Raw genomic sequence first — 26,754 nt, 5'->3', positions numbered from 1 at the left:
AATCCTGTGGGCAGTTCTGCTCTGTCCTGTGGGGTCGGTATGAGTCAGAATCGACTAGACATTGAGGTTTTTTTTGGTTTGGAGCGTAAGTTAATTGAGTACCTTTTAGCTCTTCACTTTGACTCATAGAAGGAATACTGAGAACATGTCAGTTGAAGCAGGCATGCTGTCTGCTTCAAATAAAATGACTAATTTTTTTGTAGTGAGCATTGGCAGGGACAAAGATCTATCCTATTATACCTAGATTCATTGGTATTTAGATATTTCACATGAGAATTATGTTATTTTATTCACATCATAACTTAATCTTGACCACATAAAACAATCAGATCAAATTACTGTGATCATTTCCGATGTGTAGACCATGCACTACTGGTGAGAAGCTTACTTTCTGCAAGGGATTATGATAAAAACAGTATCTGTTGAATAAATAACTTGCTGTGTCTTTAATCACCTCTGGTCTGTACTCTTCTGAGAGAAGCTAGAGTGATTCCTTTTAATACCTAAATTACATTATGGTATGCCTGTTTTTGACACCTCCAATGGCTTCCTACTCTTACCCCCCAAGAAACAAAAGTTCTTAAAACACTCTAAATTTCTCTAAACAATCTTTACTTGCTTTCTCTTCACAATTTACTTCTGTTACTTTAAGTTTCGCTCACTCCACCCACCATTCAAGTGTCCTGATTTCTCTTTAGCTAATCAAACTTTATTATTGGACAAAGACTCATTAACAACCTGCAATATGCAGATGACACAACCTTGTTTGCCAAAAGTGAAGATGACTTGAAGCACTTACTGATGAAAATCAAAGACCACAGCCTTCAGTATGGATTGCACCTCGACATAAAGAAAACAAAAACCGGTAAGCAACATCATGATAAATGGAGGAAAGATTGAAGTTGTCAAGGGTATCATTTTATTTGGATCCCCAATCAATGCCCATGAAAGCCGCAGTCAAGAATTAAAATGATGCATTGCATTGGGCAAAGCTTCTGCAAAAGAATTTTTTAATGTATTAAAAAGCAAACGTGTCACTTTGATAACTAAGGTGCATCTGACCTAAGCCATGGATTTTTCAGTTGCCTCAAGTCCATGCAAAAGCTGGACAACAAATAAGGAAGACAGGAAGAATTGATGCCTCTGAATTATGGTGTTGGTGAAGAATATTGAATATACCATGGACATCCAGAAGAATGAATACATCTGTCTTGGAGGAAGTACAGCCAGAGTGCTCCTTAAAAAAGGGGGTGGCAAAACTTTGTCTTGCTTACTTTGTATATGTCATCAAGAAGGAGCAATGGCTAGAAAAGAACATCATGCTTGGTAAAGTGGAACGTCAGCAAAAAAGAGGAAGACCCTCACTCAGATTGATTGATCCAGTGGCTGCAACTATGGATTCAAACATACCTACCATTTAAAGGATAGCACAGGACCAGGCAACATTTAGTTCTGTTATACGTAAGGTTGAGATGAGCACCTATTAACAACAACAGACAAGCACTACCCATTTCAATGTCTTTGTACTTGTAATTCCTTCTACCAGGAACAGCTTTCCAGCAGATTTCTGCATGTCTTTATCCTTAATTTCCTTTGGGTTTCTGTTCAATTATTTTATCATTCCGATTATCCTTGACCATTCCATGTAGAATAGCTGTGTGACAACTCTCCAGATCTGCAAGGTGCTCACGGATTGTACCCAATTTTTAGATGCCAGGAGTCCATTAGATAAAGGGCACCAATAACTAATATGGATTGCTCCATAAACATTAAGCCCTCCACTCATAACCTGAACACATTTTAGCACATGCTCAGTAGCTTTTATTACTTACAAGAATCTGACAACATTTTACTGGAGAAGTTCCATAATGAGCAGTCCCCTCTTAAAAGCTGCCTGGGCAGAGATGATGACTCTTCCTTGCATGCCCCACTTTTTGCCATGGGTAAGGGGCTTCAATGGGACCCTACCTACTGCCTGGCTCCCCTTGGCCAGGTAGGTCCACTTAGGTGGACTGTAAGCTTATGCTAAGTATGCCCCACCTGCACCACAGCTGAGGAGACCAAGAAAACATCCTCTCCCAACTATTTTATACCCCTAGCCTGAGTGACTAATTGTGTCTTTTTAACCCTGCTAACAAACATCCTACTGCATCATGCCCCCTTGACTTCCTGAGGAGGGGAGGTAGTTAGTCCAGAATTGTATCTTTTCAACCTTGCTGTTCCAAAGGTTTTTCTGTTTTTTTTTTTTTTTTTTAATGTTTAGGGATGCAGTTCTCCAGACCTTTTTTTCTGAGGAGGTGGTGGATATGTTCAAACCGCCAGCCTTTAGCTTTGCAGCTGATTACAAACCACTTGCTACACCCAGGCTAGTTGTATTTCCTCACCCTATTTTATTTTTCCATAGCACTCACCAGCATTATATATATTGTATACTTTATTTGTTTATTGTTGGTCTTACTCTATATTGAAATAAAGGATCTTTGAGGGCATGGACTTTTTTTATTATTATTATTATAAATCATTCCCAAGGCCTGGTACAGGGACTTACTCAAAAAAGCACGGAATGCCTTTTAATGAATGGAAGGATGGATACATGAGTAATTGGGGAGAAAAAAATACATTTACGAATTTATAGTAACCTTTTATTTTGTGCTTTCTCATCAATGACAGTTAAAAAATCCATCTACTATTATAATTTATCCCAAACCTTCAAATGGTTTTAAACTGTTGGAATAGGACTTTGCTAAAAAACCTTTTTATAAAGCACTGAATTAATACTAATTTTTTTCTTGGCCACACAAAAGGAGAATTGCGACAAGTTACAGAATGATTTTTATATTAAAATATAGACCATAGTGTTTGATTGGCTCCAATCAGTGGCATCACTAGGGAGATGCAGGGGGTGCAGACTCCACCACGTGACACTGTCAGAGGGGAGTGACTCTAAAATGACTGTCTAAATTTTTTGTGCAGTGTTTCAGCAGAAATTTATTATTTTGTCTTATAAAAATATCTCTGTAATCAGTTATAACAACAAAAAACATTTTTTAAGCCCACCTTACATAGATCAATATACCTACAAGGCTAAAACTCTATGCTAACTTACTTTTTGAAACTTCTAATGTGCTCCGGTCAGAGCTGTCGTTATTACCAATTACAATGATGCTTCAAATCACCTGCTCTTGTCTGTACGTGCTACGAGCATGCCTGTTTTTTTTTTTTTTTTGCTGCCTGTGTTTTTATAGTCACTGATTTTGTGAAAAATTTTTGGTGTTCTAGCTACAATATTGTAGTAATTAGTATTTGTGAACCCATGTCAATAACTTTTTTGAGAATTGAGTAGTAATTAAAGGAAATGAGGAGGGAAATAAAAGCTGCCACTGAGTTACTAATAATGTTGCAACTAATAATATTGTAATTCAGTGTAGAAGATTTTATTACACAATTCTGTTGCTAGTGTTCATATAATCTGAAAAATATTACATTTAAGCAATTTACAACTATATTACATATTGTTCTACAATTGAAATTGATAGTAAATGTTACTAAGGACTCCGTTTCATCTGGTATGGGGCATGTCCACCGGTGGGGTGACACCCTGAGTTATTGCACTAAGTGACACCAATCCTGGTGACACCACTGGCTCCAATCGTATTTATTTATTCTAAAGCATTGATTCATGTTCATCCTTTAAGCAGTAAAAGCAAGGGGAGTTTGACTCCTTCGTTCCTTCATGGTAAATTTCCTGTGTAATGAAAGAGACTTTAAAAAAAAAAAAAAGTCCTTAGAGAAAGCTGCACTATTCTTCAAATTGTTTCTGTCAAAATGAATTTCCTTTGTGAATTTGTGCTAGTTTAAAACATTTAGAAATCAGGCATTTTGGCATAGTTTATAGATTCTGAGAAATTATAATAATGGCAGTTATAAAGCAATGAAAAAATTAAAAGCTATTGAATCAGCAATGGTGTAGATTACATAATTTGTAATTTTGGATTCTCAGTAATTCAATTAATTTAACATGCCAACTTTTCTGAACTTTACAACTTGGCAATTTCTATGAATTTAGTAGCTTTCCCCTTTTTTATTTCTAACCATTCCCATAAGATTCACAGAAGTCTTGGAAATACTAATATATTCAGAGTACAGTATCCATTAATTTAAAATTTCATTGTTAATTATACTTATTCATCCATTTCAGAGAGTTATGGACAATTCAGCTTAGTGACATTTGTCAAAATGAGCATTCCATTCATCTTGAATTAGGTACTAAGCTAGAACATAGAAAATTTAACCAAATGTTGAACATATTCGGTAACAATAAAATTTTGAGCCAATTTACACTATATGTTTAATTCACACCTTAACGTTTGTCTTAAAAATAACCAAGGCATGGGTACCAGTAATGGTCCTTCATTACAAAGAAAGATACATTATTATCTGGGGGAAATTGTGCATATTTCAGATATGTGATTTTTAGAATTGTTGCTGCCATTATAGGATTGATAGTGTTTATGCTCTTTGTGAAAATCACTCCATTTAAAAGATCAGCTGAAATATCTAGTATCTCACATATAAATTTTTAGCACAGGAACATCTTTATCCCTGTAGCTTGAAGTGAAGTCGGTGAAATTGTTATTTGCTGAAATGCTTTAGCTCTGTGATCCTATGAGAGTTTCATTATTATCATTTTAGCACAAAATATTTCTTGTGTGCATGTATCTTTAACATTAACGTGACAAGGTTTAGAAAATATATAAATCAGTTTATGATGCCTAATAGGTAACACAGGAATTAAATTTCTGACTTTCTGGTGTTTATAAATCTAAAATGAACCTTTTTTAGTATAACATTCTTGTTATAAAAACATGAAGAGATCTAAAAATTATCTCCCCAAGGACTATCTCTTAAGGGCTCCGAATATTATACTTATTATTTTATATGTTTTACCACTTCTGATGAGTCAAATAGTCAATCTTTTATATTTATTTAGCAATCCTATTTACATTTATACTGAATTGTATTTTATAGCTAATGGATAAAAGCTATAATTTGTTAGCATGGCTATGAAAGTGTGTATCTAAAGACAATGAATTCAGTTTCATTTTCCTAGGCTACACTTCATTTATTATTACACCAAATAAGGTTGATTAATAAATACTCTTTATTAGGGAATAATTTATCCTGAGCTGAAGCTTCTTTAATTATGGAGATAAAAAAGAAACTAAATAGTAGTAGATAAAAAGAACCTTGGTATACGTTGTAGTATATTTTTCTATAGAATGTTTAACTTATATTTATAGATAAAGTAATAAAATTCTTTTTATATTAATGCATAGGCATAATTATGCATTGAATTCGGTGGACTAATAATTAACTGGCAGTGATTAAGAGCTTGGCTGCTAACTGAAGGGTTGGCAATTCAAACCCACCAACCGCTGCACTTGAGAAAGATGTGGCAGAGTGCTTCCATAAAGATTTCAGCCTTGGAAACCCTATGGGGCAGTTCTGATTTGCCCTGTGAGTCAGAATCGACTGGGTGACAGTGGGTTTAGTTTTCGTTCTTGTCTTCTCATGACAATCTTTAGTTCCAGAAGAAATTATCAGAGACCCACCAACAAAGTAAAATAGCAAATTATTTTCTTTCAAATGCAGACATTTTGTGATAGCTGAATGGAAGACAGAAGTGAAATGGGCAGTATACCAGAGAACGTGTTTATCTGCCATCTTCTGTAGACCATAAAAGAAAACTTTTAGCTGAGAATGGTTGAGAACAATTCAGAGATACAGGAATCTAATATTTTTGGAGAAATAGAGTGACGTGGTTTTGTTAATTGCTGTCCAGTTGATTCTGACTCATGGTGACCCCATGTGTGCAGAGCTGAACTATACTCCATAGAATTTTCAAGGCAGACTGCCAGGCTTTACTTTTGAAGTGCCTTTATGTGGGTATGTACCACCCTTTTGGTTAGTAGTCCAGCACTTGACCATTCATGCCACCCAGGGATTTTGAGTGACATGATACCATTGCATGTATGAGGTCTCCACACTTTTTTAAAATTTTTATCACCAATAATTCATATGGTCAATAATTTTATACATCTCTGGTCAACTTATTATGGTGAATTAAGGTGTTGGGAAAGAATATTGACTATATCTTGGACAGCCAAAAGAACAGACAAATCTGCCTTGGAAGAAGTACAGGCAGAATGCTTATTACAGTAGAGATGGTGAGACTTCCTCTCACATACTTTGGACATGTTATCAGGAGGGATTAGTCTCAGGAAAAGGACATCATGCTTGGTAAAGTTGAAGGTCAGCAAAAAAGAGGAAGATCCTCAATGAGATGGATTGACACAGTGGCTCCAACAATGGGCTCAAGCATAATGATTGAGAGGAGGGTGCAGAATAAATTGTTTTATTCTATTGTACATAGGGTCGCTATGAGTAGGAACTGACTCAGTGGCACCTAACAACTGGTCAGCTTGTTCTCTATATCTCACTGTAACTCTTTCAAATATTGACCACCATCCCCCTTCTCCATCCTTCATTCTAAGAAAGTTAACCTTGCCTACCTTTCCACAAAGAAAATGGAGGCTATGGAAGTTGAACTCAGTTTCCCACACTATGTCCCATGTACAGGTATTTATACAGTCAAATTCATCATCACTTTTTTCGTTTCTTTTCTCTTTCATAGCCAATCACCTTGAAAGAATAGTCTTATTTTCCCCCACTTATTTACAGTGATTGAGTTTTAACAAACTCCAGCACTTTGGCAAAACTGCTCATCCTTCTTTTTGCATCATCAGTCTTTTCTCTATCATTTTATATTGTTAATTATTCCCTTATTTTTGAAACAATCTTTTTTGCTTCCAAACCATTGTATTCTTCTTTTCCTATGATCTTGTTCATTTCTCTTCCACTTCCTTTAATACTGCGTCTTTCTTAAGAATTGATGTTCTCCATCTAAAGATACTCCCCTGGTCTCACCCCTTTGGGAGCAAGGGAAAATGAAAAAAACTAAAGACACGAGATAGTGATTAGTCCAAAGAACCAACAGACCACAAGTACCACAGTCTCCACCAGAATGAATCCAGTACAACTAGATGGTGCCCAGCTACCACCACTGACTCCCCTGTCAGGGACCACAGTAGAGGGACCCGGACAGAGCTGGAGAAAAACGCAGAACAAAATCCTAACTCAAAAAAAAGACCAGACTTACTTGCCTGACAGAGGCATGGGAAACTCCGAGAATATGGCCCCCGGACATCATTTTAGCTCAATAATGAAGTCACTCCTGAGGTTCACCCTTCATCCAAAAATTAGACAGACCTATAAAATGAAACGAGACTCAGGTGGCACACCAGCCCAGGGGCAGGGACTAGAAGGCAGGAGGGCACAGGAGAGCTGGTAATAGGGAACCCAAGGTCGAGAAGAGAGAGTGTTGACATGTTGTGGGGTTGTTAACCAATGTCATAAAACAATATGTAAACTGTTTAATGAGAAGCTAGTTTGTTCTGTAAACATACAATAAAAAAAAGAATTCATATTCTTCAGATTTTTTTTTCTGAAAGTTCTTTTTCCATGTGTTTTCCCCAAATGATTTACTGTAGTTTTACACAAATAACGCCTGCCCTTTACATTTGTTTGCTAACTGCTGTCTTCCCCCTGTGAAGTACTTTTATAAGCATGCCATGCTAATTATTTTTTATAGCCATATTAAAAAAAAAAAATTGGCATAGCAAACCTAATGAAAATAGCTTGCAGGGGAAGGGAGAGGTTGGCAAACAAACATAGAAGGTGTGTGTTATTTGTGTAAAAATATGGTAATCCACTTCAGCCCTTAGTTGATGACAATAAAATCTCTATCTTCAGATCGGCCTTTTTAACTGGATGACTCATAGGTATGTAACTTTTAATATGTTCACAATGGACTGTCCTCGTTATCCTGCAACCTTTCTTTTCATCTGTATTCTCTGTCTCAAGATCTGTTAACACACATGTCAAAGTCATTTCTCATACTCTTTTAATTATCAAGTCCTATTAACCCAGCTTCTTAATTAACACTTCAGTCTGTCTTCTTTCCATTTTTATAGGCATTACCTGAATTCAGGACCCATTTTTTATCACCTTGGCAATTGTAATGGCCTTCAAACTAATCTCTATTCTATAGGCTTAACCTGCTCTAATTTATTCTCAGATTGTTACAGTAATTTTTCCACAAAGTGTGCCATATTACTTTTCTGCAATTCAAAAAGAGTCAACATAAATTCCAAATTCTTTAGGAGTCTCTTTAGGACTTCGTGATTGCCTTCATTCCCCACCCTCACCCCTATAAATATTTTTACCCTTGCAACTTGTGGGAGAATCATACCAAGTCAAATTATTTGAAGGCAAATTGATTTCATTCTGTATTCACATTCAATTTTTTCTCTACCTAAAATATTCTTGACATACAAACAATTTGCTCATTCCATTCTCACCTTTCAAGAGTTAACTCCTGGATCTTCTCCTAAGGTACTCTGTTCCATGCGTATTTCTGTTGTAGTCTTTGTTACACTAATTTACAAGTATTTATATGCTATTCATCTTTTTAAATGGTTTCCCAGTACAGCATAAATGTAGAAGTTATATTTTACATATCCTTCTACCCCTCGCCAAACTTCATAGCCTGTGCTTAGTAAAGGTTCAAGAACATTTAATTGAATGTATATATGGAAATTCTAATAGACATGACCACATAAGAAAAAAAAAATTGGGTAATGTCAAAATAGAACTTTCGTGTATTAGATATGCTGACTTGTTTTTGCACTTTATATGTAACGAGGTCATTTTCTCATTGCGTATATAAAATTTTGCAGTTCATTTCTCTTACAACATCCACTTGACCAACTCAGAGTCCACGGTTCCCACTTCTGAATCTTTTTATCTGTCAAAGAGGCAGAGTAAAAAAAAGACAGAGAGAGAGAAAGGAAAAAAAAATGATAAAACAACATTGTGTCCAATCAGTCTTTGACATTATCAAATGGTTTATTGTCAGAACCAAAAATGAATTTACCAACTACAGTGATATTTAAAAGTATGTAAGCTGATCTTTAGGAAGAAAAGTTACCAGAAAAATATGTGTAAAATTATAATGACAGAACCAGAGAAGCTGAAGTCATAGATTGCCATGCTATGGACATGGCTTGTATAACAGGCATAGCTATGGAATTTCTTTTCTTATCCAGGGTAGGTTGTTCTTAATTATTATCAGAAAAGGAGGGAAGTCGTTTGCTTTCCTACATGAGTCTGTTTGACAAATGAGCAGGACAAAAGATGTCCCTTAAATACGTAGAATTTCAAGCATAGAAGATAACTTTGCTTTGGAGAATAAATTTAAATCATATAACAAACAAACCAAAATAAAACCATTTACTGAACTTATACTAAAAAAAAAACTGAGAGCATCATCATGGACTAGACACAAGGCCCTTACTCTTTCCAAACTGTCCAGCATCATTTCATTTTTGGATTAATTTAATAGCTTCCTATAAGATCTCCCCATTTCTGTCTGACAAGGCTCCAAACCATATTTTAGATAGAGTGATCACTATAAAACACAAATACAACTATCTCTTTGATTAAAATATTTTAGAGGTTTACCATTGCTCTTGGAATAAAGGCTGAAAAGTTTATTTTTATTTTTCTTCCTTTACAAATCTGTGATAGTCTGGTCCCTGCCTGCCTTTTCAGACTCATTCCTTATCACTCTTCTCTCTTTCTCTCTATTCACTAACCATGCTTCATTTCTTTAATTTCTTTGAAAATGCTAATATCTCTGGCCACAGGACCTTTGTGCATGCTGTTTTCTCTATATAACATAGTTCTAAATATTTTAATGAGGTTAAAAATCAATCCAAAATAATTGACCAATGGCGACAGGTACAATGTGTTAAAGAATCCTTTGTAAAAGTTATAGAAATATTATGCCTTAACAAAAGAATATATGCATAAATATTAATAAACACAATGTGATCACAGAATATTTTTAAAATTTTGTATATATGCCTAGTATTTTATCTAGATTTTATGCAGTGCTATCAGATACATATTTCTTAAGCACTTATCACCACGTAGATGTCTTTTCTTTATCTAAAATGGTAAAATTTTGGGTATTTATGTTCATATTTTGTGGCATTTATATAATTATGTGGTATTTCAGTAATAGCTAGATATAAGTGTCAGTGAAAACTTAAGTTGCACTCAACATAATTCCAGTTAAGATACAAGATTTAATTTGGAAACTAAATCTGAAAGCCCTTTAACTTTGAATGCTTGCCATTATCAAATAATGCTTCATTTTTAATTTGTCTAGATTTGAGAACTGCTTTGAAGTAGTTGAACAAATTTTATTTGTGAATATTTGCAATAGTCAATATGGTCTTGATTTAGTGTTACCCAAAAATGTGTGTGAGTGTATATGCTTATGTTTGTGGACTATATTACTTAAGAAATAATGTCTCGTGATACTTACATTTATATAAACACAAGTTATATTGGAGAACATATTGTTCTTATATGTAGTTTAAATTAGTAATGAAAATGTAAGGAACTGCTGCATTTTCCATGTTTATTATTTGTAATATTGCATCTTTTTGTATTATAATATTGCATGTCATTAATAAAAACAATAACATAAATGTCAACAACTCTGAAACAAAAATAAAATAAATTTCTTTTCCCAAGAGGCTTTAATTCAGGCTGCAGTAGACAATGTGTTACCTTGAGTGGAAGAAACAATAAAATCCTTTATGTAAGGCAGATCAGATTTTATGTGAATGTTTATATATTTTCCAAAAGTGAATATCAATCTGTTTTTTTCTGTAATTATTTGAAAGAATATATTGTTATTTCTAGAATACTATAGCCCTGATCTTTCTGAGAAGTGTTCGTTTTAAGGTAAAAGAATAAGTCAATTTTGTTTTCTATGTTGATCACTTAATTTTAAATTGCTTCGTTTTTCTGTCCATGATTAAATATATTGTAGAAGTACTCTAAAAGATAATTGGAATAAGAAAAGCATTAATAATAGGGCAAATTTGTTTAATACTTTTTTCTTGTTTATCAAACTGCAAATTTATGAGAAACTAAGTAATTTTACTTTGGGAGTCTGAATGCTATACAGTTTTTTAAACATGCAGTGATAAATATTAACATCTGATTTTTTAAAAATAGCTTCATGGATAGAATAGTGAGCTTTTTAGTTTACAAACTATAGGGACATTTAGATTATTACAGTAGTTTCCTACCTTGTCCCTTAGGCCAGGGTATTCTTTTCCTCTGAAACCATTGTGTGCATCACTACCTAATCTCCCTAAACCAGTGCTCTCATTGTATCTGTGAACCACATTTTAAATATCTGGAATGTAAATTTACACATATTTTTTCTACATGAATTGGGGAGTAGTGCAAAGGGAGTAAGTGATCTGAATACACCAATGAAAAGACAAAGATTGGCAGAGTGGATAATTAAACATTACCCAACTGCATGCTGTCTCCAAAAAACTCACTTCAAACCTAATGGCATACGTAGGTTGAAAGTAAAGGGATAGAAACAAGGTACACTGAGAAAAAGGTTATACTATGAATGAGTGGCTATCAGATGTTAATCTGATAAAGGACACTTCAAAGCCACGAAAATTAGTAGAGAGAAAATAATGATAAAGAATTAATCCACTAGGAAGACCTAACCATTCTAAATGTATACACACTAAGCAACAGAGCCTCAATATACACGAAGCAAAGCTAATAGAGCTGAAATGAGAAATACAAAAATCCAAGATTATATTTTGGGACTCCAACTGCCCTTCTATTAGCAACTGATAGAACTACTACATGGAAAAGCAGTAGGACAAAGATCTGAACAACGCAATCAACCAGGAAGTTCTATTTGATATATACATATAAAACTCTCCACCCAACAGCACAATAATACACAGTTGTTTTCTTTCTTTCCCTCAGTGCCAATGAATATTCACCAAAATAGACTATCCTGGACCAGTCATAGGCATGGCACAAGACCAGACAGTGTTCATCCTGTTTTGCATGCAGTCACCATGAGTCAAAGGCTGACTCCGCAGCCGCTAACAACAACAGTAAAATATAACAGCAGTAATCAAGACAGTAGTATTGGTGGAAGGAGAGACTATAGATCAGTAGAACAGAACCCGTAGTATTGGGGGAAGGAGAGACTATGGATCAGTAGAACAGAACCCAGAAATGTTGTTGCTGTTATGTGCCATCGAGTCAGTTCTGCCCCACAGCAACCTCATATACAACAGAACTAAGCACTGCCCTGTACTGTGCCATCATCACAGTCGTTATTATGCTTGAGCACACTGTTGCAGCCACTGTGTTCATCCATCTCTGTGAAGGTCTCTGTCTTTTTTGTTGACCCCTCTACTTTACCAAGCATGGTGTCCTTCTCCATGGACTGATCCCTTCTGATAACATGTTCAAAGTATGTACGACATAGTCTTGCCATATTTGCTTCTAAGAAGCATTTTGGTTGTACTTCTTCCAAGAGAATTTCATTCTTTGACAGTCCATGGTATATTAAATATTCCTTGGCAACACCACAGTTCAGAGGCATCAATTCTTTGGTGTTCCTATTCATCACCCAGCTTTTGCGTGCATACGAGGCAATTAAAAATACCATGGCTTGGATCATGCACGCTTTAGTCTACAAGGTAACATCTTTGCTTTTCAACACTTTAAAGGGGTCTTACCAGCAGATTTGCTCAATGCAGTGCATCTTTTGATTTCTTAATTGCTCCTCCTATGAGTGTTGATTGTGGATCCAAGTAAAATGAAATCCTTGGCAACTTCAACTTTTTCTCTGTTTATCATGATGTTGCTTATTAGTCCAGTTGTCAGGATTTTTGTTTTCTTTATGTTGAGGTGTAGTCCATATCGAAGGCTACGGTCTTTGGCCTTCATCAGTAAGTGTTTCAACTGGACTTCACTTTCAGCAAGCAAGGTTGTGTCACCTGCATAACGCAGGTTGTTAATGAGTCTTCCGCTAGTCCTGATGCCCCATTCTTTTTCATATAGTACAGCGTCTCGGATTATTTGCTCAGCATACAAATTGAGTGAGTATAGTAAAGGATACAACCCTGATGCACGCCTTTCCTGACTTTAAACCATGCAGTATTCCCTTGTTCTATTTGAACGACTGCCTCTTGATTTATATACAGGTTCCTCATGAGCACAATTAAGTGTTTTTGAGTTCCATTCTTCACAGTGTTACCTATAATTTTTTATCATCCACACAGTTGAATGCTTTTGCACAGTCAGTAAAATACAGGTAGACATCTTTCTGGTATTCTCTGCATTCAGCCAGGATACATCTGACATCAGCAGTGATAGGTCTGGTTCTATGTCCTCTCCTGAATCTGGCTTGACTTTCTGGCAGTTCCCTGTTGATATACTGCGGCAGCCACTTTTAAATGATCCAGAAAAATTTTACTTGTGTGTGATATTGTTTGATAATTTCTGAATTTGGTTGAATCACCTTTCTTTGGAATAGGCATAAATATGGATCTCTTCCAGTCGGTTGCCCAGGTAGGTGTCTTACAAATTTCTTGGCATAGACCAGTGAGCACTTGCACCATTGCATCCGTTTGTTGAAACATCTCAGTTGGCATTCTGTCAATTCCTGGAGTTTTGTTTTTCGCCAGTGCCTTCATTGCAGCTTGGACTTCTTCTTTTAGTACCATCGGTTCCTGATCTTATGCTACCTCCTGAAATGGTTGAACGTCAACCAATAGTGACTCTGTGTATTCTTTCCATCTCTTTTGATGATTCCTCCATTGTTTAATATTTTCCCTGTAGAATCATGCAGTATTGCAATTCAGGGCTTGAAATCTGTCTTCAATTCTTTGAGCTTGAGAAATGCTGAGTGTTCAAGAGCAAGTTTCAGAGTCTCTTCTGAAATCCATTTAGGTATTTTCTTTCTTTCCTCTCTTTTTAATGACCTCTTACTTTCTTCATGTACGATGTCCTTGATGTCTCTGCACAACATGCCTGGTCTTCAGTCATTAGTGTTCAATGTGTCAAATCTTCTTGAGATGGTCTCTAAATTCAGGTGGGATATACCCAAGGTCATACTTTGGCTTTCGTAGATTTGTTCAGCTGCAAATTGAAAGGCCAGTCATTTGAGAAAGATGTGGCAAGTGTGCTTCTGTAAAGATTTACACCCTCGAAAGCCTTATGGGGCCCTTCTACCCTGTCCTGTAGGCTCAGTATGAGTCAGAATTTGACTTGATGACAATTGTTTTTGGTTTTTTTCCAGAATGAATAGACTGATGATTATAGAGAATCCTTATATTATTTCTTTATAGAGAAAAAGGAAACAGTTCAGGGAAGGGTCTAATTTAAATTATTTTACTTAACCAACATTCTTACCGTATACCTGGCACAGATTTTTCAGTTTCTTTGTGTCGTGTTTCTCGCTTTATATGCAATTTCTAATAATTATTTTACTTATTATCCTAGATTTATGGGCATCTAGTTACATTTTGAGAAAACAGTGGTGGTTCAGTGGTGGAATTCTCACCTTCCATGTGGGAGACCCAGGTTCAATTCCTGGCCTATGCAGTTCAAGTGCAGCCACTCCCTGTCAGTGAAGGGGTGTGCATTGCTGTGATGCTAAATAGGTTTAAGCAGAGCATCCAGACTAAGAGTAGGAAGGAAGGCCTGGCAATCTACTTCCAAAAATCAGCCAGTGAAATCTCTATGGATCACAAGGGCCTATCCCATTGTGCATTAGGTCGCCATGAGTCAGGGTCAACTGTATGGCAGTTAATGACAGTAAGTGAGGACTACTCTCATAATCCTATAATTAAGGACTGTTAGTACCTACATGTAGACACTAAATATACAGCGAAACATGCCTTATCATCCCTATTTTCAGATGAGGAAATTGAGATTTCAGAGAGGATAAATAACTCGTTGAAGTTCTCATACACTACTGCTAAGCGGGGAGCATGAAATATGAACGGAAGTATAAAGACTCTACAACTTGTCTCCTTCCCACTACACCACGGTAGAGTAGTATAGAGGCTGTGCACAGATGTAACATTCTTTATGCCCTGTAATTGTACTTCTAGAAAAATTTTTAAAAGAATAATGACCTTGGTTCTTGGCATCCTTTCAGATGCTGATTTAATGGCACTTATACTTCTGCACTTGCTGAACCAATTGGATAGAGAAGTTTTCCAATAACCCCATGGCTGCCAAAAGGCTGTTGTGAATTATTGTAAATATAAATCATCCCCTTTCCAGGGTGCAAAGATTACTTTCATGTCATAATTAGTCAAATATGAATTGGCTTATTTGGTAGGCATTCTTAACTAGTCCATTGTCTTAATTGGCCTACTACAAATCATTATATTTCAAATTTTTCAGCTGTGTTATTTGATTCATTTGGCATCCTATGTCTTTATAATAGTATATAATTTCTAAGAACACTTGTGCAATTATCCTGACAAATTTCCCTGTTTCTTTCACTAAAATGAATATACAACTTGAAGTGTCTAGATGATCCATATGTTTATGTTTAGCCGTTTTAGTATCTGTATAGTTATAAGATTTTATAACTTCTATTAAGAATTAAAACATTTATTACATTCCACATTTAATATGTAGGGTCGAATTTTCATTTGAGGAAGTAATTAATTATTCATTTATTAATTACTCATTTTAAGAACCAATTATCTTAATATAATTGAAGTATTTGCAGTTATTTTAAGTTGATAAATATCAAATTCATGGTATTTATAAAATTTTCCAGAATGGATAATTATCATGTGTTTTATGTAAAAAAATGAACCAAAGTTCTAAAGTTTATAGTGTAATAATTAACAGCTAGCCTTGGAAATCAGATTGCCTTACATTAAACATTTATTAGCTATGTGACCATAGAACATAAAATTAAAATGTCGAAGTCTCAGTTTCTTTATCTACAAAACTAGGATAATAATAGTAACAATATAGATTTGAGGTGAGAATTAACCAAGATAATCAATTTAAAGCATGTAGAAAGACAATAAATTTTAACTATTATCTTTGCTGTTTGATTTACATATTATGAACTCATCTATTTATCCAGCACAGATAGCAAATAAATCCATGTATTTAATACATTTTATTTATTCCTTATAACTTCTGGTAGTATCTAATAGGCCAGGCAAGAAAAATGTATCTATAATATTTACATCATAAATAGAGAGATTCTCTATATTATGAGGTTTGGGAAATTTACAGAATTTAGGGCAGACATACAATGAGCTTGTCAAAATATATTCATGCAGAAATAGGCCTACAGAAAATACAGATGATTTTTAAAATTATTTGTGTATTCTTAATATAATATAGCCCCCCATATCAGGTATAGGTCACCTATTGAAGAAATTTGAATTTTAGTTGATATATAAAAAAAAACAAAACCAAACCCAGCATCATCAAGTCAACTCCAACTCATAGCGCCTCTATAGGACAAAGTAGAACTGCCCCATAGAGTTTCCAAGGAGTGCCTGGCAGATTCGAACCGCCGGCCCTTTGGTTAGCAGCCATAGCACTTAACCACTACGCCACCAGGGTTTCCGATATATAACTCGTCTTAATTTGATCCACTTGTTGGCAGTACTGCACTCTGTAAAGTCACAATCTTGGTTAGTGATTTTGTATTTGATTTCCTTTGTATTAGTGTATTTCGCTATGAGTCGGAATCGACTCAACGGCGCTGAGTTTGGATTTTTTTAAAAGTGTATTTCCTGTGTAATAGTATAAGCTTTTCAAATAAAGCATATGTTATGAGAGACTTACATCCTGCTAATACCTAAGTGGTTATGATTCAGAAATGTTTTGAGGAGGAACACCAAACTGGGACAAAGTAAAATTGTTGCTTATCAGAGAAGACTACTCCTAAGAAATGGGGAAATTAAGGTTTCCCAGGATTTAAAAGTCATGAATCTGAAAGATTTTAGCTTTCATCATTCCTAATTAGTATATTTACATAAAAAAGGTAACCTGAGATATTATTAAAAATCTAAGAAGTACGTAACAAAGAATATTCATTAAGAGTTTAAGTAACAAGCTTAAAATTCGTGAAATCCTGGTTTGCGTCACAAAAAGAATAATCACTAATGGAAGCAACTAATGTTGCTTCCTCTTTCCTATTGATATGACTTAGAAGGTCAATCAAAATGATCAGGCAGACTCCTTTACTAGGCAGTAAAAATAAAAGGGTTTTCCTGCTTCTCAACTCTTAAAGCCTTATTGAAAGCAAGTTCCACACAATTAAGGGAAAGATAACCTCTGACTATAGTTTTGTGGGAGTAATTTATGTAATCAGTAATCTGTACTTACATAATCAAAAAAGCATCACTTGTGCAGCATATGTTTAATCTGCAAATCAGGAAGCTTGAAAACCTAGAGGCTTTCTCACTTTTTCATGGTCTTCTACCTGGTGAGGGCCAGGATTCCATTTGGCAGCAAGGAGTTCTTTGTAGCTGTGTTTCTGCCAGCATCCCTCCCTCCCTACTTGATCATGACCAACATAATGAATATGACTTTCCATTCTGAAAAGATTGTATTCTTTCAGAAATAAATAATATGCATTTTCAATGCAGGACTCAAATTTAATAGTTAATTAAATTTGTTTAGAGCTCTGCCTTTTATTATAATATTTTCATTTACTCCGATACCATAAACGAGAAAATAGAATGGTTTTTACTATACTGATTTTCATAACTCTACAGACTGCTGTATCCATAGTTCATTTTGTGCAGGTGAAAGCTTTAAAGAGCCTGCAGGTGACTTTAACTTAACATACTTTGAATCTAAGTTTCTGGAAATGAATACAATGAATCCTAAAAAAATGACAATCTATAATTTTCATTTACAAGGACAAGGACTCTTCAAACATGTACAGTGCTTTCCATGGTAGCAGGGAAATAGTTTAGAATTATAAAAAATAAGTTATTAAAACTCTGGGTTCAAATACTGGTATTACTATTGTGTGACATACCACATAATTATGTCTCAGTTTCTTCATCTGCAAAGTAGAATTAACATATATATGTGTGTCAATAATGTGTGTGTATATTTGTGAGAATTGCATGAGATAAAGCTTGTTAATAGTTTAATATTATTTTAAGCCTCAGCATGTAGTACCCAAAAAAACCCACTGCCATCGAGTCAACATGTAGTAGGTACTCAATAATTGTTGGAAACCCTGGTGGCTTAGTGGTTAAGTGCTATGGCTGCTAACCAAATATTGGCAGTTCAAACCCATCAGGTGCTCCTTGGAAACTCTATGGAGCAGTTATACTCTGTCGTATAGGGTCGCTATGAGTCGGAATCGACTCGATGGCAAAGTGTTTGCTCAATAATTGGTAGCAACCATTTTGAGTGATGTGTGTTTCATGACTCCTTATCTTGGATTTCTTCTCCAGCTCTCTTTTTTCATCTGCTCTACTATTTCTAGCCTAAACGTATGTACAACTTATTTTCTTCTTCTTTTCCTCTTTGGCTGTGTTTCTGGGAGATTTGGATTACATTTAAAAGGGGACAAGAAGGCCTAGGTCTCATGATGAATTTAGAATAAACTCTTAATTAATCTGTATTTTTATATGGCCAGAGGGCATTGGGAAACAATTCTCCATGAGTCTTCTGTGTTTCTGCATGTCTCGTGAACAGAGACACTGACTGCCTTTGTCTTCAGACTACCTTTCCATGATGTTTGTATAGAAAAAAAAATCTGTCTTTGATGAGAGATATAGTGTCTGTCCAGAGCAAAGGGCAAGTTTACTTTCCACTATAATAATCTCTCTGAGGCAAAGTTCAGGCAGGCTACTGCCCATTGTAAAAGATTTAGGTTATCTAAGCTTAGAGCTCTTCTCTTGTTGTGTACCCAAGTGCATGTGCAGGTATCTTCTGGCCCTGTGGGAAATAAGGTTCAAAGAATCCATGCAAATGCAGACACTGGTTACTACTATTGCTATAATAAAGTCTTTTATCTCTTACCCAGGGGTCTCATGTATTCTGTTGAAATCCATGCAACTAAATTTTGGATAGTTAATATAACACATGTAGGAAAATCTCAGACTCTTTATAGTTCTTGAGAGGGAGTAACAGAGTGGAGGGGGTTTGGTGATAAATAATTCAGAATGCCAAAATGGCATATATAAGATGTTTAATATAAAATCATTCAGTTAAAAACAGATCTGAAATTTAAGAGAACATTTAGGATTTTTCAGAGATCACCTTTAAGGTTGAAAGAATTCTAGTAAAATGCTGTAGATGTACTAAATTATACATAAATTGCGTGAGTCAGAAAAACAAGAGGGTATGAGCAATTTAAGGTGATGATGACATACTATTTTCTATTTTGCTAGGGCTGCTGTATCAAAATATGGTTTTGGAAGCTAGAAATCCAAATCAGGGTATCTGCTCTAGGGGAGAGTCCTTCCTTGTTGGTAGACCCAGGCTGCCTTGGCATTCCGTGGCTTGCAGATGTTGCCTCCAATTGTCTCTTTCCCCATGTATGTCTGTGTGAATTCTGCTCTTTTCCTAAGACACCATTCAGAAGGGATTAGGTATAGGACCCACCTTATTTCAGTATGACCCAATTAACATAACAAAAGAAAACCCTATTTCCAGAGTCATATTTACAGATACAGGGGTTAGGACTTCAATATAACTATTTTGGGGAACACAGTTCAGTCTGGAACATTAACTAAAATCTCTTTTCTTTTGAGTATTAGAGTGGGACTACAATTAGTTTGGAAGTGTCCCAGCTACATGCTCTCTAACAACTTCCTTCACTTTTCACTGGTTTATTCACTTCTTCTGCCCTGATTCTGAAAGGAGATCACCATAGCCACAGGCACCCGTCTATATTTTTGGTCTTCAGTCTGCCCTGCTTTTACTTGCTGGGGGCTTTTGTCGGAGTAGAGAAGCTTCACTGTATACTCTGCAGTCTGATTGCAATGAACCAGGCTCAAGATGACATCAATAGTTTCAAACAAGAGATGACTTCTAAGTTATTTGTGTAAATTAATTTTGTTAATCTGTAGATTTATGGATTTGCCTTGTATAATTGAAAGTAAATATATATTATTATTTAAAGTAAATATGAAACTCAGATATTTATTTATTAAGCACTAACTATTGCACTGAGCTTTCAAATATTAACTTATTAATTCACATAATAATTCCATTATGCTCATATTACATATGAGAAAATGTGGGCACTGAGAGCCTAAATAATTTGCTTAGGTCACACAGCTAAACTGGAGCTCAATTTGAATGGAGGAACATAAAGTTGTAATGACTCCCGTCCTTAATTCCCAATTTAGGTCCACAAATCTTAGTCAGTATGGAAACAGTAACAATAATAACTGTGCAACATTTGTTTAAACATTTTCAGTAAAGTAGATAAGGCGTATGTAGAATCTTTTCTTTGTGTATTTTTGAGACAATATAAAAAGCATCTTTTAAGTGAAGGGTTTGATGACATTTTTCATGGAGTGTTCACCTTCTTTCTAAGATATTAAGACATATTTATTCATAGGTATAAAAATAAATGCAGTATGTGCTATGTAAGAAAATTTAAAAATTCTGTGAATGACGAGATAAGGGGGAAAAGTTCTGATGGGATTGGGGTGGTTAGGAAATTTTTTTGGAGCAAAAGGCATTTGAGATGGCCCTTTAAGTAGGGGTAACTTTTTTTCCAGAGGTAGTAGAGGGACTAATGAGAAGAGATCGTTAGAGGCATAAAATGAGAGGGCTTTGGTTTGATTCTCATTATTTAACACGTCCAGCTGTTCTTGTGCAACATCTACAAGTTGTATGGTATCATATTTGCTGCCACACAATCTTACTCTTGATTCATTTAAGACAGACTGAAATAAGGAATATTTCTGAGGCAAAGCCAACGTGGCGCTACAGACAGAAGCACCATGCTGTCCCTCTACAGCAAAGACCTGAAGAACTAAGTAAAACAGATACAAATCTCAATTCTGGAACCCTAAGCATCAAATGAAGGGGTAAAGAACTTGATCAAGTACCAAATGAATAAGAAACTGACAGAATAGAGAACAAGAAGAGCTATGGAGTAGAGGTCCCCTACTACCTAACTGGCATGGATTTGCCTTCTTGGACTTTGGCCACCAAGAACGGCAGACAGGGAGTACAGGAAGGCAACTTCATGGGTCTCCTAACAGGAGACAGAGCACCTGGTAACCAGGATACACGGTTTCCCACCCCTCCACCTTTCTTCCCTCTATGCAGCCTCCGCTGCTTTTCAACAGGCCATGGTTGCTAGACTGGAGAGACACCAGCGCACTGATGCCTGGATTCACCCTATCACCACTGGCTGGCTCCTTCGGCGCCATTTTTTTGTTGTTGTTATTGTTTTTTTTGGCTTTTCCTTTGTTTCTTCTCTCTCTCTTACTTCCTTTCCTTTCTCCTGCCCAGCCAGCCCCGTGTGCTGTCCTTGCCACTTCTTGATGAGCTGTGCTATAACCACTGAGCTAGAGAGCCACTGGCATGTGGCCTCCCCGGGTCTATGCCATTGCACCTGCAGGCTCCCTCAGTGCCATTTTGTTTTCTTTTCTGTTTCTTCTGTCTTTCCCTCTTCCTTCCTTGCTGTTCTCCTGCCCAGCTAGCCCGGTGTGCCATCCCAGATCCGTGTTGACAAGGCTGTGCCACACCACTCAGCAAGAAAGCCACTGGCACACAGCCACCCAGGCCTTCCTGTCCCCACCAGCAGGCTCCCTCAGTGCCATTTTTGTTTATTTTTTGTTGTTGTTTCTTCTCTCTGTCTGCCTTTCTTCCTTTCCTTTCTCCCACCCACCTAGCCCTGTGTGCCACTCCTCCCTTTTGAAGGACTTGAGAGCCCCGACGGTCTGGCTCCCTCAGTGCCATATTTTTTTATTTTATCTTTCCTCTTCTCCCTCCCACCTAGGTCCTGTCCTGCCCCTGCCCCTTTCTGATGGGCTGTGCTATGCTGTGTTGCCTGGCATGAGAGACATCAACTTGCCACCGTCCTAATTCTACCCTGCCCCCAGTGGCTGGCTCCCCCAGCACCATATTTATTTTTTTGTGTTGTTTTTGTTTGTTTTTTCTCTCTCTATTCTTTCCTTTCCTTTCTCCTGCCCACCTAACCCCATGTACTGCCCATGCCCCTTCTTGATGGGCCCAGCTACACTGCTTGGCTAGAGAGCCACTGGCACATGACTTCGCTGAGTCTGCACTGCCCTCACCATTGAGTCCTACTCTGCTGCCATTTTATTTACTTTTTTTTTTTGCTTCTGATTTCTTTTTTTCTTCTTTCTCTTACTCATTTAGCTCCACACATCACATGCTCTCCCTTCCCTCCTGCCTATCTGAACCACACATCAAGTGCTATGTCCCCGAGCAGCACAGGCATGGAACAACCTGCACTGCCCCCGGCCCCACCCTGTTGGCCCCACTACGTGCCACAATGACCCATCCTTGCCCCACCCCCCTGGACCTGCTCTGCCTTGCCTGACCCTGCCCACCTGGACAAGGTGGTAAGAAGTATGATTTGTGCCCCCAGACAAGCAAGCAAGAAAGCATTCCAAGCCTGTCTGCCCAGGCATAGCCAAATAAAACAAAAAAGCAGGACAAAACAAACAAATCTACAATCGATAAACAATTGCAAGTAATTCCTGAATGTCCTGGAGACAGCAGACAATATCAAAACATAAAAAAGAGAGGACCAAATAAAACTCCAGATGACCTTCTGGTAGAAGAAAAGGCACTGAAACTACCTGATAGGGAATTCAAAACCCTAATATTCAGGGCTCTCCAAGAGATGAAGGAAGACACAGATAAAAAAAAATATATATATGAAAAAAAACAGACGAAATCATTGAAAATACAGATAAAATCAGAAAAACACAGACAAAGCAATGGAAGAATTCAGGAAAATAATATAGGAACAAAATGTCAAAAAACAAACAAACAAACAACTAGAGGTCATAGCAATTAGAAATCCAAAAGATAAACAAGCAATTAGAAATCCAAAAGATAAACAGCAATTAGAAATCCAAAAGATAAACAGCAATTAGAAATCCAAAAGATAAACAGCAATTAGAAATCCAAAAGATAAACAAGAAGATTGCAGACATGGACAGTGCAATAGAAGATTTTAGGAGCAAATTTGAACAAAGGGAGACAGGATCAGCAAAACTGATGACAAATCATTGGATACCACTTTAAGGAAAAATCAGAGAAAAGAGTGAGGAAAAATGAAGAAATCCTGAGAACAATGTGGGATACACCCAAAGCAAAAATTTGCCTGTGATTGGAGTTTCAGAACAGGGGGAGAAAATGGAAAACACAGAGACTTTAAAATAAAATCCACTATAAAAAACAAGGAAGGGCATCATGTAATGATTCAAGGGACAATCCACCATGGGGACATAACCATAATAAATATCTATGCACCCAATGACAAGGCTGCTGCTTCCATGGGTGGTGATTGTGGATCCAAGTAAAATGAAATCCTTGCAACTTCAATATTTTCTCTGTTTATCATGATGTTGCTTGTTGTTCCAGTTGTAAGGATCTTTGTTTTCTTTTTGTTGAGATGCAGTCCATACTGACGGCTGTAGCCTTTGGTCTTTATCAATAAGTGCTTCAAGTCTTTGCTTTAAGCAAGCAAGGCTGTGTTATCTGCATATTACAGGTTGTTAATGAGTCTTCCTCCAATCTTGATGCTACAATATTCTTCATGTAGTCCAGCTTTTGAATTATTTGGTCAACATACATATTGAATAAGTATGGTAAAAGAATAAAATCCTTATGCACACCTTTCCTGACTTTAAACCATGAGATATCCCCTCGTTCGTAATTCTTCTGACATCCATTTCGGCCTTTTCTTTTTTTCCTGGCTTTTTAAGGACCTTTGCTTTTTTCATGTATGACAACCTCAGTGTCATCCTACAACTTCCTTGGTCTTCAGTCATTAGTGTTCAGTGTGTCAAATCTATTCTTGAAGTGGTCTTTAAATTCAGGTGGGTTGTACTCAGGGTCCTATTTTGGATCTCTTGGACTTGCTCTAATTTTCCTCAGCTCTAACTTGAACTTGGATGTGAACAATTGATGGTCTGTTCTGCAGTCGGCCCCTGGCCTTGGTCTGACTGATGGTATTGAGTTTCTGCGTAATTTCTTTCCACAGATATAGTCTATTTGATTGCTGTGTATTTTATCTCACGAGGTCCATGTGTATAGTCACCATTTATATTGTTGAAAAGAGATATTTGCAATGAATAAGTCATTGGTCTTGCAAAATTCTGTCATGCAATCTCCAGAGTCATTTTTATCACCAAGGCCATATTTTCCATCTACTGATCCTTCTCCTTTATTTCTAGCTTTTCCTTTCCAATCACCAGTAATTATCAATGCATCTTCATTGCATGTTGGATCAATTTCAGACTGCAGCAGTTGGTAAAAATCTGCAATTTCTTCATCTTTGGCATTAGTGGCTGGTGCATAAATTTGAATAATAATATTAACTGGTCTTCCTTGTAAGCATATGGATATTATCACTGACAGCATTGTACTTTAGGATAGATTTGAAATGTTCTTTTGATGATGAATGTGATGCCCCTCCTCTTCAATTTGTCATTCCCGTCATAGTAGATCATATGATTTTCCAATTCAAAATGGCCAATACCAGTCCATTTCAGCTCACGAATGCCTAGGATTGCTATGAGTCAGAATCGACTCGACAGCATTGAGTTTTGAGTTGTGTCACATCAGCAAATGAAGGTCTCAAAAGCCTGACTCCATCTACATCATTAAAGTTGACTCCACTTGAGGAGGCAGCTCTTCCCCAGTCATGTTTTCAGTGCCTTCCAACCTGAGAGACTCACCTTCTGGGACTTTATCAATGTTCCACTGGTATTCATAAGGTTTTCGCTGGCCAGTTTTTTCAGAGTGGGCCCCCAGGTCCTTCTTCCTAGTCTATCTTTGTCTGGAAGCTCCGCTGAAACCTGTCAACCATGGGTGACTCTGCTGGTATTTGAAACACAGTGATATAGCTTCCAGTATCACGGCAACATGTAAGCCACCACAGTTCGACAAACTGACCAGTGTTGGGGCATTTATTTAGAATCTACTAAAACAGGAAGAATGTCTAGATCTCAAGAAAAAAAAAATGCCTATTCCATTTACATAAATTACTGGATTGCAATTTTTTTTAGCTACAGAAAAAAGGAGATATTTTATGTGGAATCTCAATCTATGACTCAGAGTCAAGGTGCTATCTAGAATTAGGGTTATCCCTTAGCCTGACTTGCTCAGCCTGCCTTTCTCCAGCCCCTCACTAGGCCCTGCTACCAAGTAAGAGGCTGCAATACAAAATTACTATGCTTGCCAGAGGAGCTGGCTGCTTAACTTCTTTGATTAAATATGGCTTGGGGGAGGTGAACTTCTTCATTCAGCATACCCTCAACCCTCTGCATTGGAAACTATAGATATAAATATAAAAAGAAAGGCAAAAACCATGAAAATATCCCTTCTATTTAAAACGACTTACTTTCATAAGTATTGTGGAACCTCTGAAACCCAACCAATATATCTTAAAAAAAAAAGAAATCTTAGCTCCTATTAAATAGTATGATAATCACTGATTTTTTTTCTAATTTTTAATTTTTAACTCACTGAGCCCCTTTTTACCATTACCAAAATTTGTGTTATCTTCAGACTACCCGGAAATTTCTAGAAATATGGTAGTACTTGCCACAGAGTGTACAGTATAAAGATGTATTGGAGCCCTGGCGGCACAGTGGTTAAGAGCTATGGCTGCTAACCAAAAGGTCTGCAGTTCAAATCCACCCCCTGCTCTTTGCAAACCCTGTGGGGCAGTTCTTCTCTGTCCTGTAGGGCCACTATGAGTTGGAATTGACTTGATGGCAATGAGTTTGGTTTGGTTTATTCCTGTTCACGTTACAAAAAAAAAGTTATACAAGAGGAAACAAATGTTCATCTCACAACACAACAGTCTCATTTACGAAGAGGTCTCACACATTTCTTTCTTTAATGGCATTGTTCCCCAAAATCTCATCATAATGAGCTTTGTTGTGCTCATGTTTTTGGCATTATGTTATAAAGGTTTATATATGATGAAGGCAGTTGAAATTTATATAGTCCAAAGTTATGATTTACTTATGATGTTAAACGTATCATTCAGGTTTAACTGTAGTTTCTTCATGTATTTTAAACATAAAGGTATGAAATGTCAGAGAATGTGTTAATCTTGAAAAATGTTTGAAACCTAATACCATCTGAACATATATCTGTGACCGATAGGAAAAACAACAAATTTTAGTTTATCAAATAAATTACTGATGATAAAAGGAAACTGCAGCGTTACTCCACCCTACCGTTATATACATGTGGTTGAGAAAAGTACATCATATTCTTTTTTATTTTTGAAAAGACCTAAAAGTTTATTTATCCCTGCAAGTTGATCTCTACTGTTCACTTCAATTACTTTCCTACACTCACGAAGAAAGTTGTTTGTTTTTTTCTTTCCTGTCCTAAGGTTAATGGCTCTGAGCTCCAGAATTCATTCCTTCTCAACTCTTTGGAACTTTACTACATTAAATAATGTCTCCACTGGATTCTGTAGCACTACTTGCTCCTAGTTTTTTTCTTTTGTTAATTCATCTAATT

The 26,754-nt window shown here is 36.4% G+C and overlaps 1 protein-coding gene across 6 annotated transcripts in view; it reads left to right on the top strand.

Moving 5' to 3' along the window:
* Positions 1-26,754, top strand: part of CCSER1 (coiled-coil serine rich protein 1) — a 1,577,476-nt gene that overhangs the window by 224,701 nt on the left and 1,326,021 nt on the right. The gene's annotated exons all lie outside the window — the stretch shown is intronic.

Source organism: Elephas maximus, chromosome 5 (assembly GCF_024166365.1).
Source record: "Elephas maximus indicus isolate mEleMax1 chromosome 5, mEleMax1 primary haplotype, whole genome shotgun sequence".
Taxonomy (NCBI): domain Eukaryota; kingdom Metazoa; phylum Chordata; class Mammalia; order Proboscidea; family Elephantidae; genus Elephas; species Elephas maximus.
Note: the sequence above shows the minus strand (reverse complement) of the source record. Positions and strands in the feature narration are given on the sequence as shown.